The sequence below is a fragment of the Rhineura floridana genome, chromosome 8, assembly GCF_030035675.1.
Source record: "Rhineura floridana isolate rRhiFlo1 chromosome 8, rRhiFlo1.hap2, whole genome shotgun sequence".
Taxonomy (NCBI): domain Eukaryota; kingdom Metazoa; phylum Chordata; class Lepidosauria; order Squamata; family Rhineuridae; genus Rhineura; species Rhineura floridana.
The window spans coordinates 91,560,762-91,579,273 of record NC_084487.1 but is presented as its reverse complement, the minus strand read 5'-3'; positions in this window follow the sequence as shown (position 1 = coordinate 91,579,273).

The following is an 18,512-nucleotide window of genomic DNA, read 5'->3' as shown; positions in this document are numbered from 1 at the left end:
CTGTAATGTGAAATATGGGTTTAGGAAGCAGGAAAGTCTGAAGTCAGAGACTAATGCCCAATTTTTGCATCGCTCTCTAAGAAAAGCATATTGCTTGTGCAATGTTGCCTTATCATTCAGGGACATAGGGTTTCTGGAATTAATTATAATATTAGGAATTAGATTTTAGCTATCAAGACATTGATTTGCACTGCCCTGAAATAGGTTTCCAGGAACCAAACCCCTCCAGATGCAATAGTTCTGGGAATGAAGACACAAGGCAATAGGTCAAGCAGGTAAATGTGGAAGGCAGTGGATTAAGTGCTCAAGGGCAGTGGCATTCTTTGGAGATTTTAAACTTTGTTACAAATGCGTAGTGTGCAGAAATGTTCCAATCCCACTTACAAATGAACACAGCCGATGTGTCTTCAGACCAACTTGACAAGTGGAAATGAGCAATGGTACAGAAGCTGTAATTTATAGGGAATCAGGAAGTGAAAACACAGTATTCTGGATGGAGGCATTGTGAATGAGGCTGCAAAAGCCTTATAAGCCATTGATTAAAGACAGGAAAAAGACACCAAGAACCGCTTTCTAATCATCACTAATGTGCTTGGCCATTTCCATAGGCATTTTTATGCCATCTATTACTGAGAAAATGAATTCAGAGTGTTCATATACTTAGAGGGAAAAACCTCTGGAGTTTAGCAGTTATGGGCTAAAGCTGTGTAAATCGGAAGAACATAGTAGCCATTTTCACTGTTTTATTTCCCCTATGTTTGCTTCATTCTTTCTTTTCCCACCCATGGGATTAATAACTCCCTTTCCCTGTTTTGGACAAATGGATTCTATTCTTCCGTTCTCCTCTGTGTAATTATATCCAATAGTTAGTATTTTGCAAAATAGCTTTTTGCATGTTGTTTGTCTGCACTGTATTCTGCCCCTTCCCCCCACCAATTTTTCATTCTATTCCATCTGGGATGCTATAATATCACTGTCTGGCCAATTGGTGGGGCTGGATGACCCTGAGCCCCAGTACTGCAGAACACGTCTTGATAATAACTAGATTTATTGATTACGATTGGAATATATAGAGTATCTACAGAGGAAAGCTTACACCTTCTCTCTCTTCCATGTTGATCTGGTCCTCTAAGATTCAATAGAGAGGCACCCCCAGTCAGGCCATCAAGGTTCCTTGGTGGTGGTGTGCCTTCCAAGCCCAGGGCAAGGACAAAAGATGTACCTACCAGCATAGAATTTTAAGGACCTGCTCCCCATGTCCTGAGAGCCTTTCATCAAATGAATGTTCATTGCCACCCCCTTCTAGAAGCTGGGCATTCCCCCCTCCCAGATTCACAAGCATCTCATGAGCTTCTGCTTCTCATTAGCTCTTTCCTCCTTTCAGAATTTGATACTGAAAGCATTGCTAGGCCACTTTCAGGATTGTCTATACTTCTTGGCTTGACAATGTTTATACATCTGCAAGGTCAAGATAGAACTTACTCTGTGGCAGGCACCCAAACTGGATAGCTAACCAACCTTGTGCCAGCACCAAATGGATACCGTGGGATTATGCTGAGTTCGTCTCTTGAGAAAGATGAATGACCAAAAATTCCCAAGCTTTACTCATCAGTGTCATCTCCACATAAAACTGCTTCTTTGCCTGGCACAACTAGTTAAGAGCACAAGACAGCAATGAAGCTGTACAAAGGCCTACTTCACAATAATACCTTATTACTGAAAATAAGAATCTTTGTAACACTGCACCTGTACTACTATCTGTCCATATTTCTCACCACAATCATGCTGTGACATTTCTATATTTCCCCTCTCCCCATTCATTAACTCTATAAATTCTTCAAAAAATGAATACTGTACACGGTCCTTCCGAAACACTCACACCCAATGGAAGCATGAACTGGGCTATGGAGGTCACATGTTGTCATCGTGGACTTGTGGTTTGCATGATCTCTGTTATGGTAATGGCATGAGACAATGTATTCTGTATGTTTCCCGTTATTGTAAAAGAAATACATTAAAAAACATTTTGGATGCAATTCAAATCTCCACCCTAAACAATAGGTCTTCATGGAAGGCAGGGCCACTACTGCAGCCCTACCACACATGGTGGCTGGAGCAGAAGGAGGGGGGAGGAAGATCACTGTACCAGCCTGGCACAGTGGTTGTTCCCAGTGCTACAGTGCAGCAGCTGTGGAACTGGCTCCAAAGGGTGCTGGGCTGCACCCGCAGAATGCCTGGCCTAGAGCTTTCCACTGGCTGCTGCAGGTGGAGAGCTTCCCAGCAGCATTCCTGCTGACAATTTTAGTGGCTGGCAGAAGGTTGGCTAAGCTGGCAGATCTGGTGGAGGGAAACCTCTGCCCAATCCACCTCCCCTCCCCAATCTGGCACAAAGTATGGATTGCTCTGCCCATCCTGAAATAAAATAGCAAAGAGAGACAAAGGGGTATGTTTTATTCTTTCCACGAGATTATTTGATGCTTTGTGTATAAAATGTGCAGTGGGTCATTAACATATTTGGCTGGGTTTCATTTAAACACAATTAGTTGGATCCAGAGTAGGGTTGGTATCCGTTGGCTGGTGCAGGTTCGAAAGCATTCCATCGATCTAACAGAGTGATGAGTGGGAAACAAATGGATACAATCTACAGTGTTAACTAAAACCAAGAAGGAAAGAAATCCAACCTAACCAAACTTAGAAGAATTCAGTTGGGCTAGATGATCTATCTGTTCAAACTTTACATGTAATTTTATTCTGTTTGAAATGGCTATCAGTCATAAGACATAATTAAAAATTCCCATATGTATCAATACAGTTCCTTGTGCTTGGTATTTCTAACAAATATAAATTTAATATACATAAACTGGCTAGCAATCATAAAACCATATATAAATTCACTAATAGGCAAAAAAAACCCTACCTAACAATTTGGGTTGGACTTTCACAGTCCAATCCACTTCCCATGTAGCTTGGAAGAATTTGGTAACATGTGCCTCTGAGCATATGGTGAGTGGTGGCAAATCTGCAATCAGCTCAAATATGGTGTTTGCATTTTGATAAATTTGTAGGGCAGTACAATATCTCAGAGATGAGTTCAGCTCTTTTGCTCCCCTGGTGCATTCACTATAGCTGCCAAATTTCCCAGCTTTTTAAAGTTTGATAGAAATATCTGTGGGCTATAGGTATGTTCTGAATCACAAGAATTTTTTTTGCCTATTAGTGAATTTCTCTGCTTTTTAATCCAGGAGGTAAGAAATGGGATCCTGTGCAAGTTTGCTGAGAATGGACTGATCATTTGCATGCTTGTTGAGTTCAGTGGGATTTACTCCCCTTCAATCATGCTTAGGATAGGTGAAACTGACCACAGGGGAGGGGGAGGGGAGCAGTCAGGAGGGGGAGGAGGGGGCAGGTTTGATTATTTGCATGTTTATAGAGTTCAGGGGGATTTACTCCTGTGTAATCATGCCTAGGATAGGTAAAACTGACCATGGAGAGGGAGGCCTTGAGTGAACAGGGGAGGAGGAAAAAGGAAGGGGCAGGAAAGGAAGAAGGGAGGAGGAAGGGAGAGGAGAGGGGAAGGAGGGGAAAGGCAGGTCTGATCATTTGCATGCTTATTGAGTTCAGTGGGATTTACTCTCGTGTAATCATGGCTAGGATAGGTAAAACTGTCCATTGGGGAGTAGGAGGCGAGTGGAGAGTAAAGGGAAGGAGGAAGGGGGAAGAGGGGAACAGAAGGAGGGGTGCGGGAAGGAGGCGATTGGAAGGGGAGGGTGAGGGGTGAAGGAAGGGGGAGTGAAGGAGCAAAAAGGAGGTGATGGGAGGGAGGAGAAGGGGAGAGCAGGTTTGATCATTTGCATGCTTTTTTAGTTCAATGGGATTTACTCCCATGCAATCATGCTTAGGATAGGTAAAATTGACCATTTAAGCTGTCCCTGGCCACATCCACACCAGACCTTTATTTCACTTTAGATAGTCATGGCTTCTCCCAAAGAGTCCTGGGAAGTGTAGTTAGTGAAGGGTGCTGCAAGTTCCTAGGAGATGCCCTGTTCCCCTCACAGAGCTTCATTCAGAGCGGCTGACTGTTAAACCACACTGGCCACTGGAGCTCTGTCAGGGGAATAGGAGTCTCTCTCAGCACCCTTCACAAACTACACTTCCCAGGATTCTTTGGGGGAAGCCATGACTATCTAAAGTGAAATAAAGGTCTGGTGTGGGTGCAGCCCCCTGATTAGGCAAGCCCAGCAGCTGTGAGTCTGGGTTTTAGAACACTGACAGTTGGTTCTTACTGAGCATGCCTGGGCTTATTATTGAGTTCAATGCTATATTTCTTAAATTAATTAAAAATCAACCAGGCATTTTTTAAAAACTTTTAAACTGCAGAAGGTGAAGGTCAGAGTATAGGCGAGGTCAGTAATAGGATTCCAGGTACTCTGTGAACATGGCTGATTTTTAATGAATTTCAACAGATTATGAGAACTCTGAGAGAAAAAAGTCCAAAAGGGGTCTAGTTTTTCTCTCTCTCTTTTTACACTTTGAACTCTTGATTGTCTCTGATTGTTTTGTGTATCATCATGAAAATTTAGAGGTTTTGTTTTGAAATGAGCTTATGGGAAGCATCAGAATGGCATAGGGGTTTTTCAATTTAACATTGTGGAATGCAAAAAAATCCATGCTGACTATAGTATGCAGCCACTCTCATGGCTGTATAAACAATCATATATAACAGTAAATTGTCCTGTGCTGAACATATCCCAAACACATTTCAACCTACACAGGTCTTCTTCAGTGGAAACTGTAAATGTTTATCACTTAAATGCTGTTGTGCTCCTTAGCATTCCTAGATCCTGTAAACAATAAGTGCAACCTACACTTTTTCTATACAGATGTATATTTTGTGCAGTCAGTTGAGACTGAAGAATAAATATGAAGGATCCATAGTAATGCAGGCCTCTCTAATTCAATGAAATTGCTTGTTATCTCAGCCAGCTACAATCTACAGTGTGCCATTGAGAGAACTGATGTGTTCCTGGAGAGTTGTCTTGAGGTCTTTGTGCAATCACAAAGATCGCTTTGAGAGTGGAGTTTGAATTAGGAAGCTGTGATCCGCAACCAGAGGTAAGACCAAAAAGAAATCTAAGTGCACCACAGAGACTAAATCTCTGAACTAGGTTCCAGATTAGGACATTGCCTGTTGAACTGCTGTGATTCTATTTGTATTCTTTGCATGCTAGTGGAGATAGGAACTGTTTAATGTTTTTAGGAATTATTCTGATAGTTTTCTGCAGTACAGTTTTGATGTTTAAGATAACATGCCTGTTAGATTTTGTGTGTGTGTGTGTGTGTGTGTGTGTGTGTGTGTGCACCTGTTTAGAACAGAAAGGGAAAATTATGTGTGTGAGAGGGCTTCCTCTGCTACAGTGGCACAAGGAAGGTCAAAGAAGCAAGGCCTTTGGTAGTAGAACCCTAGTACTGAGACTCTGTATCCTGGCTTAAACATGTTAGAAGCTCATTATCTTAGGCATGTCAAGTATGGGGACCAGGTAAGCTTCATGAATAGAGAACTTTGACTGTGAGTGCCAAGAAAAAAGAGGAAAGCTGAAGAGGTTGTAATTAACAGAAAACATGTTTTAAAGGAATGGGTTACTTTTGTACTGGTGTTGGATGGAAATGTATGTGCTATGGCTATGTGCTTTTGGTGATGTATGTTCCAATGTCTATTAACCTCTCTCTGTTATTTCACTACAGGGAAAGCTGTTAATCTGTCATTTCTTTGTAGGGCTAGGATACAAACAAACAAGGGGTAGTGTTGTAGGATCAGGGATCTGGTCTGGATGATGTCTTTGTGACTCCTCCAAGCCTGTAAATCTGTATCTGTAAGGTTGGAATCTGTAGTAGAAGGAACCTGCTGAATGGTAAAACCAATCTCTTTGTTAACATAATGGCCCTAGCCAAGTCTGTTAACATGAATAAAGAGTTGGCCATGTTGCCATAGGAACAACTGGCTAGTGATGCTCTTTCAGGAGGGAGTTGGCCTCCCCTCCTTCACCTGTCTGGAAGTCATCTTGTAGGTTGGAGAACTAGACCCAGGGTCTAGTTTTGCTAGTCTGATCCAGAGTTGGGAGCTGGAAAAAGACAGAGGCTGGACTTGCTCTCTCTGCTGAATCCAAAGGTATGCATACCAAAGGTATGAAGCCCCCCTGGAAATCTGAGTGAGCAAGATCTGTTGGAGCGTTTATTTATTTATTTATTTATTATATTTGTATACTGCCCCATAACCGAAGCTCTCTGGGCGGTTTACGGTAACTAAGAACAAATACAATTTAAAATACATCTTTTTAAAAAACAATTTAAAACACAATTTAAAAATTTTAAACAATATAAAAACAATTTATATTGTCGGTACAGTGTTGGTACTGTCAGCCCTTTCATCTTATGCTCAGCTGTATAAAAAAAAAAGCAATATATCTTAAAGATACCACAGTCTCAAGTTGCCTTCTTTCCAAGGAAACCAGATCCTGGGTAAGTGCTGGAGCCCTTGCTTGAGGTCGGCCTGCACACAACATTTGATTGGTGAAAAGGCAAATGAGAGATATGATGGAATGTATAAAATTAGTCATGGTGTGGAGAAAGTGGGAAGAAAAAACCTTTTTCTCCCTCTCTCATAATACTAGAACCTGGGGCCAGCCTAGGAAGTAGAATGTTGGAAGATTCAGGTCAGAGAAAAGAAAGTACTTCCTCACACAGCATATCATTAAACTGCGGAATTTGCTCCCACAAGATATTGTGATGGCCACTAACTTGGATGGCTTTAAAAGAGGATTAGACAACATGAAAGATAAGGCTCTCAGTGACTACTAGCCACGATGGCTATGCTCTGCCTCTACTGTCGGAGGCAGTATGCTTCTGAATACCAGTTGCTGGAAAGCACAGGAATGGAGAGTGCTCTTGCTTTCATGTCCTGCTTGTGGGGTTCTCATGAGCATCTGTCTGGCCACTGTGGGTACAGGATACTGGATTAGATGGGCCTTTGGCTTGATCCATCAGGCTCTTCGTATGTTCTTGTAGCCAACTGTTGCATGCATCCTGAGGTGATGTCCTGAGTCAGCTGCTTTGGATGGCAGATGTTGAGGGGCAGAAGTGGACAGAGCTGTGTGTACCTTGCAGCCCACCCTGTACCCTCTAAGCTAGACTGCTGTGCTCAGATGTAGTGGAAGATGCCGTCCCATAGCCAGTGCTGAAATAACATCCTACTGCTAGTCTGGTGAGCTTTCATCTATAGAATGGAAAGAAATGCCACCTTGTCCTTCACTTCAGACCACCAAGCATAGAGCACTGGTCCTGCATGTGTCTGATATACACATTTTCTGCTCAAGTTTACTTTAGGATAGTATATTGTTGGAAGTAATTGACCAAGGCTGAAATCTTTTGCCCACTTACTTGGGAATAAGCGCCATTGATCTCAACAGGACTTACTTCTGTGTCCTGTTGCACTGTAACAGACTTGGATATCTATGATGCTACGCAGAACCCCAAAATGTGAAGATCTACAGACATCTAAAGTAATTGAGTTCTAACATAGCTTGTAAAGGAGCACTAATCTTACTGAGTGCAAATACTAACACTATTCTTTGCTTTAAGACATTTCTAACCCACATTTCAGGATAAAAGCATCATAAAGCAGACTACAATGTACTCTTAGAAAACAGAGTACATAATAAAAGCATAAACCCAATATACAATATTCAGTTCTTGTATCATTAATATAACAAATAAGATAGCAGAGCAAATAAAACCTCAGTTAAAAGTACACTACACTAAAACTAACCAAATACAGGCTGGATTTTTTTTTAAAAAAATCTTTAAAATCCATCTAAAGTTCAGTAAAGAGCAAGTCTTGCTTATTTCTCTGGGGAATGTACCATGATGAAAAGAGTAGGTTTCTATGTCCCTGAAGAGAAATACATCCATGGCTCAGGATCCAGCTGTAATCTGAGAACTGCAGCAGTAGTTTCACCAATTGCAAAGAACGTTAATAAGTACCAAGCATCTCCTCCAGTCAGATCCCAAGAGAATGTAGTTAGAGAAGCTGAATGGATTACTTCTGTGTGAGCCTCACCAGTGTTATTGGCTGCATCCTACATATGACATGGTCATGTTTCTTGACTTTCAAATGAATGTTGTGGGAGATCTACATGGTACAATTGCATTTCCATGATTTCATTTTCATAGCCAGGAACAAATTATCCAGGTAATTATGTTTTTATAATATGTATTCAGATTAATTCAAATCAACTACAGTTGCATTCATGCATGCAAAAGCACCAGGGAATATTAATTACATTGCCAGGAAGAGATAAAAGCATTCTGTACTTAGATAACCTGATTAAGTTTCTAATCAGCTGGGTCACTGCTGTACATTCCACACCCACACCCCAACTCTACTAACACGGGCAAGAATGGTAAATATTCCTCATAATATGACTACTGATTTTACTTTCAGAGTAAATCATCAGTTAGTTCTTCTGTGTGTGGTAGCCATGAATTTGAATAGGATACGAGGCATTCTTTGATCTGGGGGCCTCTATCTATTGTCATGTAGTCAAGTATGGGCAAGAGGGAATCACAAAGACAAATTAAAATTTAACTTTTGCGATTCTGCTGCTTTTCCTGGCTATCAGAGCAGGTAACCTCATTAATCTTCAGAATATTTCTGTCAGATGCGTCTGTCAGCTCTCTCAGTAGACTTTTCAAGATGGGAAAGTATCTGCCTGGATGGGTTACCTACCCCAGTGCCTGGATTGTCAGTTGGTTGACTTTTGAACTTTCCTTGTCACAGGACAGGCAGTGGTCCACTCAGATTCGCCCACCATCTGCAGGAATAAACTTGGGTTCATTTCAGGTCAAACTGCACTTCATTGGATTAGTTGCAAAAACTGACCCTTAGTTGTTATTTATTTATTTATTTATTTGTTTGTTTGTTTGTTTGCTGTTGTTGTTGTTTATACATAGTAAAATAGATTCAGGATGTTGATGTTATTATAATTTAGATAGTGCTATGAATAGGCAGTGCTGTGTAATTAAGGCTGCAGTATTAATCCTCCTTTTTGGGAGTAAGTCCTGCTGAATTCAATAGGACTTACTACTGAGTAGACAATAAGATTCACCATAACCCTGCAAGTCCACCAGGTCCCATTTAACAGATGAGTAACAGAGGCCAACAGGTAATACCCAAGACTACCCAGTGATGTCATAACCAAGCTAGAACTAGAGCACAGGCCTCTCAGATCCAAGCACAAAAGAACATAAGAACATAAGAAGAGCCTGCTGGATCAGGCCAGTGGCCCATCTAGTCCAGCATCCTGTTCTCACAGTGGCCAACCAGGTGCCTGGGGGAAGCCCGCAAGCAGGACCCCAGTGCAAGAACACTCTCCCATCCTGAGGCTTCCGGCAACTGGTTTTCAGAAGCATGCTGCCTCTGACTAGGGTGGCAGAGCACAGCCATCATGGCTAGTAGCCATTGATAGCCCTGTCCTCCATGAATTTGTCTAATCTTCTTTTAAAGCCATCCAAGCTGGTGGCCATTACTGCGTCTTGTGGGAGCAAATTCCATAGTTTAACTATGCGCTGAGTAAAGAAGTACTTCCTTTTGTCTGTCCTGAATCTTCCAACATTCAGCTTCTTGGAATGTCCACAAGTTCTAGTATTATGAGAGAGGGAGGAAAACTTTTCTCTGTCCACTTTCTCAATGCCATGCATAATTTTATACACTTCTATCATGTCTCCTCTGACCCACCTTTTCTCTAAACTAAAAAGCCCCAAATGCTGCAACCTTTCCTTGTAAGGGAGTCGCTCCATCCCCTTGACCATTCTGGTTGCCCTCTTCTCAACCTTTTCCAACTCTATAATATCCTTTTTGAGATGAGGCGACCAGAACTGTACACAGTATTCCAAATGCGGCCGCACCATAGATTTATACAATGGCATTATGATATCGGCTGTTTTATTTTCAATTCCTTTCCTAATTATCCCTAGCATGGAATTTGCCTTTTTCACAGCTGCCACACACTGGGTCGACATTTTCATCATGCTGTCCACTACAACCCCGAGGTCTCTCTCCTGGTCGGTCACCGCCAGTTCAGACCCCACGAGCATATATGTGAAATTAAGATTTTTTGCTCCAATATGCATAATTTTGAAGCACAACACTTTATTTACTGGATTACACTGACATTCATCTGTATATACCAGTTTGACCTGATAAACTGCAGTAAAAAAATGGTTACTCACACAGAAAGCTATCATCTTAGCCATCCCATGGCTTGTTACTAGTGATGGGCAAATCTATCAGTTTTATCTTCTCTCAGATTCTAATTTTCCCTGTCTTAAGTTCAGTTCTATATTTCCACATCAGTTTGTGATTTTTTTCTAAAAAAAAATCCTTATGAAAATTCTTCAGCATTTTAGTATGAATTTTGCCTAATATGCATGTTTTGTATGCAATTTTGCCTAATATATACATTTTTTCAAAGCCTGTTTTCTCCAGTGCAATGCATTTGTATGTTATTTTCACTAATATATGCATTTTTATGCACACTTTACCTTAGTATATGCATTTTTGTACATATTACTTGGCTGGAAAAGTGCATTGCAAAATTCAGGGATGTACACATTTCAAAGGAGGGCTATGTTTTGGTTTGTACATTGTTTCAGAAACTGCAGATTAGGTAGATTTGCCTTTAAAATGTTGTCTTTAAATGTGAACTGAATCAAATTTCTCCCTCATCCCTACTCATTACTGCTGTGGATGATGATCCAGAAAATTGTGATGTGACAAACATGTTTTTACTGTCTTTTACATATACTTTTAAAAAAAACTGTGTTGAGGCTTTTGCTAGAATCAAGCATTATATAAAATTTTATTACATAAATGATAGTTCAAATGACTGCCCAAGATTGCCAAAATGGCTACTTCACTATGTTTTTGTAAAACATAATTGCTTGGATCATTTTTTATTTATCCTTATGATAGTTGTCATGGGCTCTGTGGAGCGTTCCTGGAGTGATCAGGTAGAGGAAGGAGAGATCTGGGACCTGGGGGAGGGATCCAATGAGTTACAACAGCAGAAGACTGAAATAGAAGGCTTCAGGACTTTAGGCAGTGACAGCTCCACCCCCTCAGTTTCAGTTGCAACTGAAGAAATGCTGCTGTCTGAAAATGAGTTGGCCTCTGCTCCTCCTCTTCCCCCTCCCTTGTCATCCCAGCTGCTGCTGCCTCTTCTGATTGAAGGGGGGATGGAGGCTGGACCAGAGACAATGTCCAAGGAAGATCTGCCAGACCTGCCTCTGCTCCCATCACCAAGGACGCATCAGCAGATGCGCCAACAGGCACTATTAACACCCACTCACCTTGTTTATAGGAGTTGTTAACCCAGTCCCATTCAAAGACACTTTCCCCACACAAATAGAAAGCCCGCCCTGAGCCTTTTAAAAAGTCTTGAGGGGTGTGTCTAGTTCCTGCAACATCTTAGCTTGAGTAGTCATGCTCTGTACTGCTGTGTAGAGACACATAATCCCATAAGCTGATTTATGGAAAGCTCGAAGATGACATTTCACATTAAACATAATGGAGAACAACACACTAGTGAGTCTGAGCCTGAATCCCACAGGGTTGGCTAGGACAGTGGAATGCTGTCCGTGGCTTACCCATCATCACAGTGACATACTAGAATTTGTATGGTCATAGTCATGATGGTCCCAGATGTACCTGCTTCTGAAGTACTTTCTGAAACTAAGCCTGTTGCCTCTCACACAGAGAAGATGAGCATCCTGTACCAATACATCATTGTAAAGATTCAAAGTGCTCTGCCATAACTAAACACAACAAAAATTAAGGGAAGTGTTATATCAACAAGGTGGGGAGCAAGCAAAGCCAAAAGTGCAAGTGCTTCAAACAAGTAAAGTACAGTAGAACCTCACTACAACACGGCTCGCTGTACTGCAGATTAAGATATACTACAGGTATCACTATGTCCTCGAGAACAATATTGTATATAGTACCGTGGTTTTTGTTATAATGTGGAACCCCTATAACACAGGTGCATCCTTTGTCCCCCAACCCCGTGTTATAATGAGGTTCTACTGAGTTTGAGTGCTGATATTCCATTCCAATCCTTCCTTTTGCATGTGACCACCACAGGGGTGTGGCAGTATTCCTAAATGGCTGCATGGAAAGATCCATTTAATCATATATAGCAGAGCTGTTGTTGATCTGCTTGACTCATCTCTTGTCTCTGTCAGTTCTGTGTGTCAGTTCAAGGATAATTTACAAGAGGCCAAATAATAAGGGATGGGTCCATTGGCTGTTGGCGAAATAAGGAGAAGTCCGCTGCTACAGCACCATCTTTCCAATGAGAGCAATAGCAGAAATCAGCGCTGCTATGCAGACATGGGCATGCTTGTTTCCACATGCATTTGCAGTTCCATGTTGGAACAAAGGTGGGATATCCATATAATAAATAGTGTTGTAAGTTGGGGGGGCATTGAAATGGATGTCTACCAGGATCCCTTCCAACTTGATTTTTAAAATTGTAGGACTGAAGTCTGAACAAGAGTCTGCTAAAGTGATCAAGCCAATTGGACAGGAGATTACCTGAATACCCCTAGCCAGGCCTGGCAAGTATCTCTTTATTATTAGCTAAATTAGAGGTGATGTGTTGCTGCAGGAACTGAAATGATCCAAGAAGGCATAGGTGATGGGTTCAGTTGATGTCCTTATTCGCCTTGCTTTAGCCATGGGGAAGAAGCAGGAAGTATTCGTATGAAAAGAATAGATTGGCAATTTGAAGCAGACTCAGGAAGAATCAGAGAGCTAGGTTGTGGGCTCTAAAAAGGGAGTAGCGTCTTGATGTGCTGGCTTTGTCCCCGGAGATCTGATGTAGAACAAAGTGGACTTCGGGTGTCTATTGAAGGGTTTAAGCTGTACCTCCACCTGAAATGGAAACGGACTGCCTTCAAGTTGATTCCGACTTATGGCGATCCTATGAATAGGGTTTTCATGGTAAGCGGTATTCAGAGGTTTACCATTGCTTTTCTCTGAGGCTGAGAGGAAGTGACTAGCCCAAGGTCACCCAGTGAGCTTCATGGCTGTGTGGGGATTCAAATCCTGGTCTCCCAGGTCATAGTCCAACGCCTTAACCACTACACCACCCTGGACCTATGCTCGGATATTTGTAAATCAACACAAATAGGAGCATAAGAAGCTGCCTTGTACTGAAGTGAGACCACTGGTTCATCTAGCTCAGTATTGCCTATACTGACTGGCTGTGGTGCTCCAAGGTTTCTCCTGGAGATGATGGGGATTGAACCTGGGACCTTTGGTATGCAAAGTGTGTGCTCTACCACCAGCCCTTCCAAATGTCTCCCGTTACCTCTTTCCGAAGAGAGCAAACCCTGGATAAGCACTGTGTTCTGAAGCCTCTTATTGCTTAGATAAGTGGAGAGAGTGTTAACAACATGATTAAAGCAGGCCTGTCCCATGGGCCTTCTGTCTCAGAAGGACAACATTATTGTTGCAAGGCACCCACAGATGTAGTGACAGAATCTGACATTTTATGCCAAGAGTGACACCATTAATTTTAGATGTTAGGAGCTTGCAATAGATCGCAACATGTATGCTGCAGCTGGCCAAAAAGAAAAAGGAAAAAAGCTGCTAATATATTAAATGTCATGCTGGTAATGAACTGTCAAAATTTTGTTACTGACAACTGAAGCTTGCCGCTTGAGTCCACAACAAAAACAACAAAACCCATATAATTTTAAAAATAATTCTGAGCTTCCTCTTTCTTTAGGCAAAATTATAATTGATTTTTTAAAAGTCTGGGATATAAACAAAACAAATCTAATTTTTTCCTCATAGCTTGTTTGAAAAGGAATATACTTTCAAATAAGAAAGCGTTGCTTATTCATTCAGCTTGCACCAAGTCATGCTTCAATAGAATCTACATGTTTGATACTAATTATTTCCCTTGTAATACATCCAGTTCACTTTGGGATCTTAATGACATTTTCTTGGGATATAGCATTTTCTTGGGTTTTGAACTTATTCTGAAATACAAATGGATTCCAGGCAGTGCAAATGTAATGGCTTTGCAAGGCATTAAATCATCAATTTTTACCATTTTAAAATAGACTCCAGATGGGACTGTTCATAGTTTGGTGTGAAAATTGCAAAACCAAACTGTGGGCACATTCCACCAAGTAATCCTGCCACAAAATTCTGATTTAGGCTGCAATCCAATACATGACTACTCAGAAGTAAGCTCCATTAGATTCAATGGGACTCACTCCCAGGAAAGTGTGTATTGGATTGCAGCCTTGGTGCTGTGTGTGTTATGTGCCTTCAAGTGCTACAGGGCTGTATTTCCCAAACAGTGGAGGGTGACAGTGCTGAAGCATGCCTTGACAAATAATGTGGATCTACAGTTCTGTATCTGTTGGAAGGGGGAGATTCGGTGCAGCACTGAATTCCACATTTCTCTGCCGGTACATGGAAAGTGACATCCAAAAGTGGCTCACCTAATGGGGCAGAGCCACTATGCTTGCTGCCCAGCAGGTGGGTTCCTGTTGCTTACCAGGAGGTAAAGGGTGACAGGGAGGCAGCGGTGAAGTTGGCACAGTGCAAACACACCAGAAGCATTGAATTGGCTCTGCCTGTAAGTTTGCACCATGATGATCTCCCCACTTCCCCTCTCTCCCAGTAAGAAAAAGTGACCCACCTGCCAGGAAACTAGCATAGCATTTGTGCCCCACTTGGTGAGCTGCTTCTGATGACATTCTGAAGAAGAATCTGGGTAGCTGACAGCTGACAGGGAATCTCAAAGGTGCCCTTTGGATTTGCAACAAAATGCGGTGTGGAGTCTTGCTGTTCAGGGCTCCAGGCACTCCATTCCATACCCTCTGCCCCTAGTTTTCCATCCCCGTCTGCAATAATTCTTTGGCCATTGGGCATGGTCATCTTCACAGAGCTGCTTTTGAGAGCATCCTCTCTTAGAAGTTTTTTTTTTTTTGTAAAAAAAAAAACTGGAAAACTTTGGGTTCTCCCTTTCTGTGTTCATGGAATGTGCCCTTTTGGATACATAACCAATGTCCGAAAGTAGAGGAAATGCCCCCCAAACACAGTGATATCCTGGCATCATGAGTAACTGGAGAAAGGAAGGCAAGGATGGCATTCTGAGAGGCAATGCTAATTGGGCCATCTTTCAGTTGTAAAGAAAAGGGGGGGGGAGATTCCTTCCCAAGAGCTGACTGAGAATATAACTCAGATATATAACATCGAATATAAGAGTGACATTTGCTTCCAATTATAATTGAAAACTGTGCCCCAGGTATCAAAAATTTTGGAATTATTGCTATAGGAATTGCACAGAAATAACTCTCAAATCTACCTGGAGCAATGGTGAATAACACCTTGCATCTCAACAGGGCTACTTGTGGAGTATGATGACTCGTGTGAAAACAGAGTTCCAAACTTCTGCCTGGGATCAATTCATAAACGCAGCTCTTGTTAGGAAGTGAAATGGCAATTGAAACTCTTTGTATCCACCAGGAAGAAAGAAATGACTTAGCCTGCCTGCCAATCTCGATGGAGCTGTAGAATACTTGTAGTTTTGTGACACAGTGTAAAAATGGTTCTGTTTCTGAAGAGCTGTCACACAATGAAGCCAAACCAGTTTTAGATTGACATTATTCAAAAGTATTTCTGTCTCAGTTGCTCCTATGTATTTTTCTTTTACAAAACAAACTTGCCCATGCATGCCATGCATTTTCATCCATACATATGGTGCTTCCCTGTAAAGGGACGGTGTTCACATGTTGAGAGATCCTTACAGAGCAGATAGGGGGAACCAGCCACAGGCAGCATAACCAATGGCCAGGGATGATGGGAGTTGTAGTCTAACAACATCTAGAGGGCCACAGGTCCCCACCCTGCCATAGAGCAGTTCATGCAGGCACCCTGTCAGGGGGCATAATGGAGAATATTATTCCTGTGGCCCCCTCTTCTCTCCCCATTCAGCAGCTCCTCTGCTTGGCCAAGAAACAAGCTCCTTCCTGAGGTTGTGTTCCTTGATGGAGGAGAAAGGAGGGGGCCGCTGGACAGAGATACTAGGGTTGCCAGGTTCAATCCCTGAGACTGATCCTGTATCTTTAGGAGAAAAGAAAGTCAGCCAAGTGCAGGTGTTCTTGCAACCTTGTAATGGGAAAAACCACATGGTGGAATTCTCCCTCCCCCTGCACAACTTTTAAAGATACAAAAGACCTCTTGGTTGCCAGACCCAGCCTCTAAGAGGTCCTTTTTCATCTTTAAAAGTTGTGCAGGGGGGAGGGAGAATTCCACCTTGTGGTTTTTCTCATTAGTGTTGCAAGAACACCTGCACTTGGCTGACTTTCTCTTCTCCTAAAGATACAGGATCAGTCTCAGGGAATGAACCTGGCAACTCTAAGAGATACACGTCTCCCATTCATTGTAACACTATAGTCCTGTTTGGACATTCAAATAATATGTTGGGGGGGCACAGGGAAAGGAGGCTGTGTGTGCCAGCACAGGGTCTGACATCCCCATGTGCACCAGCCTTGCTGATACCAAACCCAATCACCAGTCATTGACCAGAAAGTTTTGAAGAGGGATTCTTGGTGCATTCAGGAGAACCTTCTTAGAAGCCTCCCCACAATTGGGAATCCTCAGTGAAGAATCCTACTTTGGGCCTTCTTCTCAGCACACTGCCTCAGCAGTGCTGGTGCAAGAAACAGCTATGCAAGGGAACAGCTGCAGCACTGGAGAAGACCTTCCCTGGGAGGGAGTACCTGAGCATCTGGGTGCTTGCTTGTTCGCTCCTCTGGGTTGCCTTCTCTTGAGACAGCTGAAATCCCTGGTAAGTGCTGCAAGGACTGGGACCCCCTGTCTGATCCTGACTCCAGGGGCTGCAGGCAAACTTGGAAGTCTCTTGCATCAGCTTCTGGCTGGATCAGGGGGCATAAAAGCCCGGCTGCCCTTCGGCAGTAGGTATGCCACTGGTGGGGTTGCCCCTTGGGGAGTCCTGAGGGTGAAGGTGCTACCCCCTTCTATATTTTTTAAAACAAATCTAGAGGAGATTGGTAGTGGGGAGACTGTATGGCACATGTATAATTCCTGTACGGAGTGAGAGCCTGTGCAATGAACTAAACAAAGGAGAAAGTTGCTAGATGCCTTCAGAGTGAGAGTCTGTAACTGGCAGAAGGCTGCCTTCCCTGGATGTGAGATGTGGGGGGAGTAGATGTGCCCTGTGTGAAAGATATTGAGTGGGTCTGACTGTTCCCAATTCTCTCAGATGCCTACTGGGATAACTGGTTCGGGTAGGTTTTCTTGGTGGGCTCTTGTGTCCATATCAGGTGTTTAGGAGCAGTCTTAGTAAGGAGGAACATGGGTGATGCCAGCCCAATTTCAGTGATTACAGGTAGAGGGAAGTATAGCCATGGGGAGGTGGTGAACTACTATAGAAGAAGAGGACAACGCTATCTATGCCTCGTTCTTCGCTCCCACTCCTCTCATGGATGGATTCCTTGTTGCTCATCTGCTGTGCCCACTGGCCTGTGTGTGCTGTTGTTTAACGCCAGATCGATACATGGATGAAGGTGCCAATTTGGTGTGCATTACCGAGACCTTACCAGGTAGGTAAGCTGGGAGCAGTTAATCTGACCCAGCTTTGTCCACCTGGATACTCAGTGCAACACCAGCACAGGCTGCAGGGACGGGGACGGGGGGAAAGGAGTTGCTGTGGTCTACAGAATTTCCATCTCTGTCACCAGGAAACCACTCTGTCTTGGAGCTGGCTGTGAGGGCCTGCACCTGGTGTTGGAGACAGTAAACTAGGGTTGTTGCTGGTGTACTGTCCATCCTGCTGCCCCTTCTCTGACCAAGGTGGTGGAGGCTGTCTCAGCTGTGGTACTGGAGGAGCCCAGAACGATAATTCTGGTTGATTTCAATGCCCATGCTGGGGCTGCCTCTGTCATTCCAGCTTCAGACTTCATAACCTCAATGATTACCATGGTGCTGTCTCAAATTGTCACCAGCCCAACACATAGGGCAGGGCACACCATTGACTTGGTTTTTGCTCCAGATGAAGGGGTGGTTTGGAGATAGGGGGGTGAATGTCACCCCATTGTCATGGTCAGACCACTTCCTGGTGAAAATTTACAGCTCTAATCCTCCCCTGCAGGAGTGATGGACAGATTAAGATGGTCTGCCCTAGAGACTAATGGAATCCACTGAATTCCTGAATGCCCTGGGGTAGTTCCTAGTAGATAGAGCAGGTGACCCTGTTGAAGCCCTTATCATACTGTGGAACAGCGAGGCGTGTTGGGCTCTTGACACAGTTGCTCCTGAGCACCCTCTCTGGCATTGTGGAGCCCGGACTGCACCTTGGTACACCAGTGAACTAAGGGCAATGAAAGAGGCTGGATGATGGCTAGAGCGCAAGTGT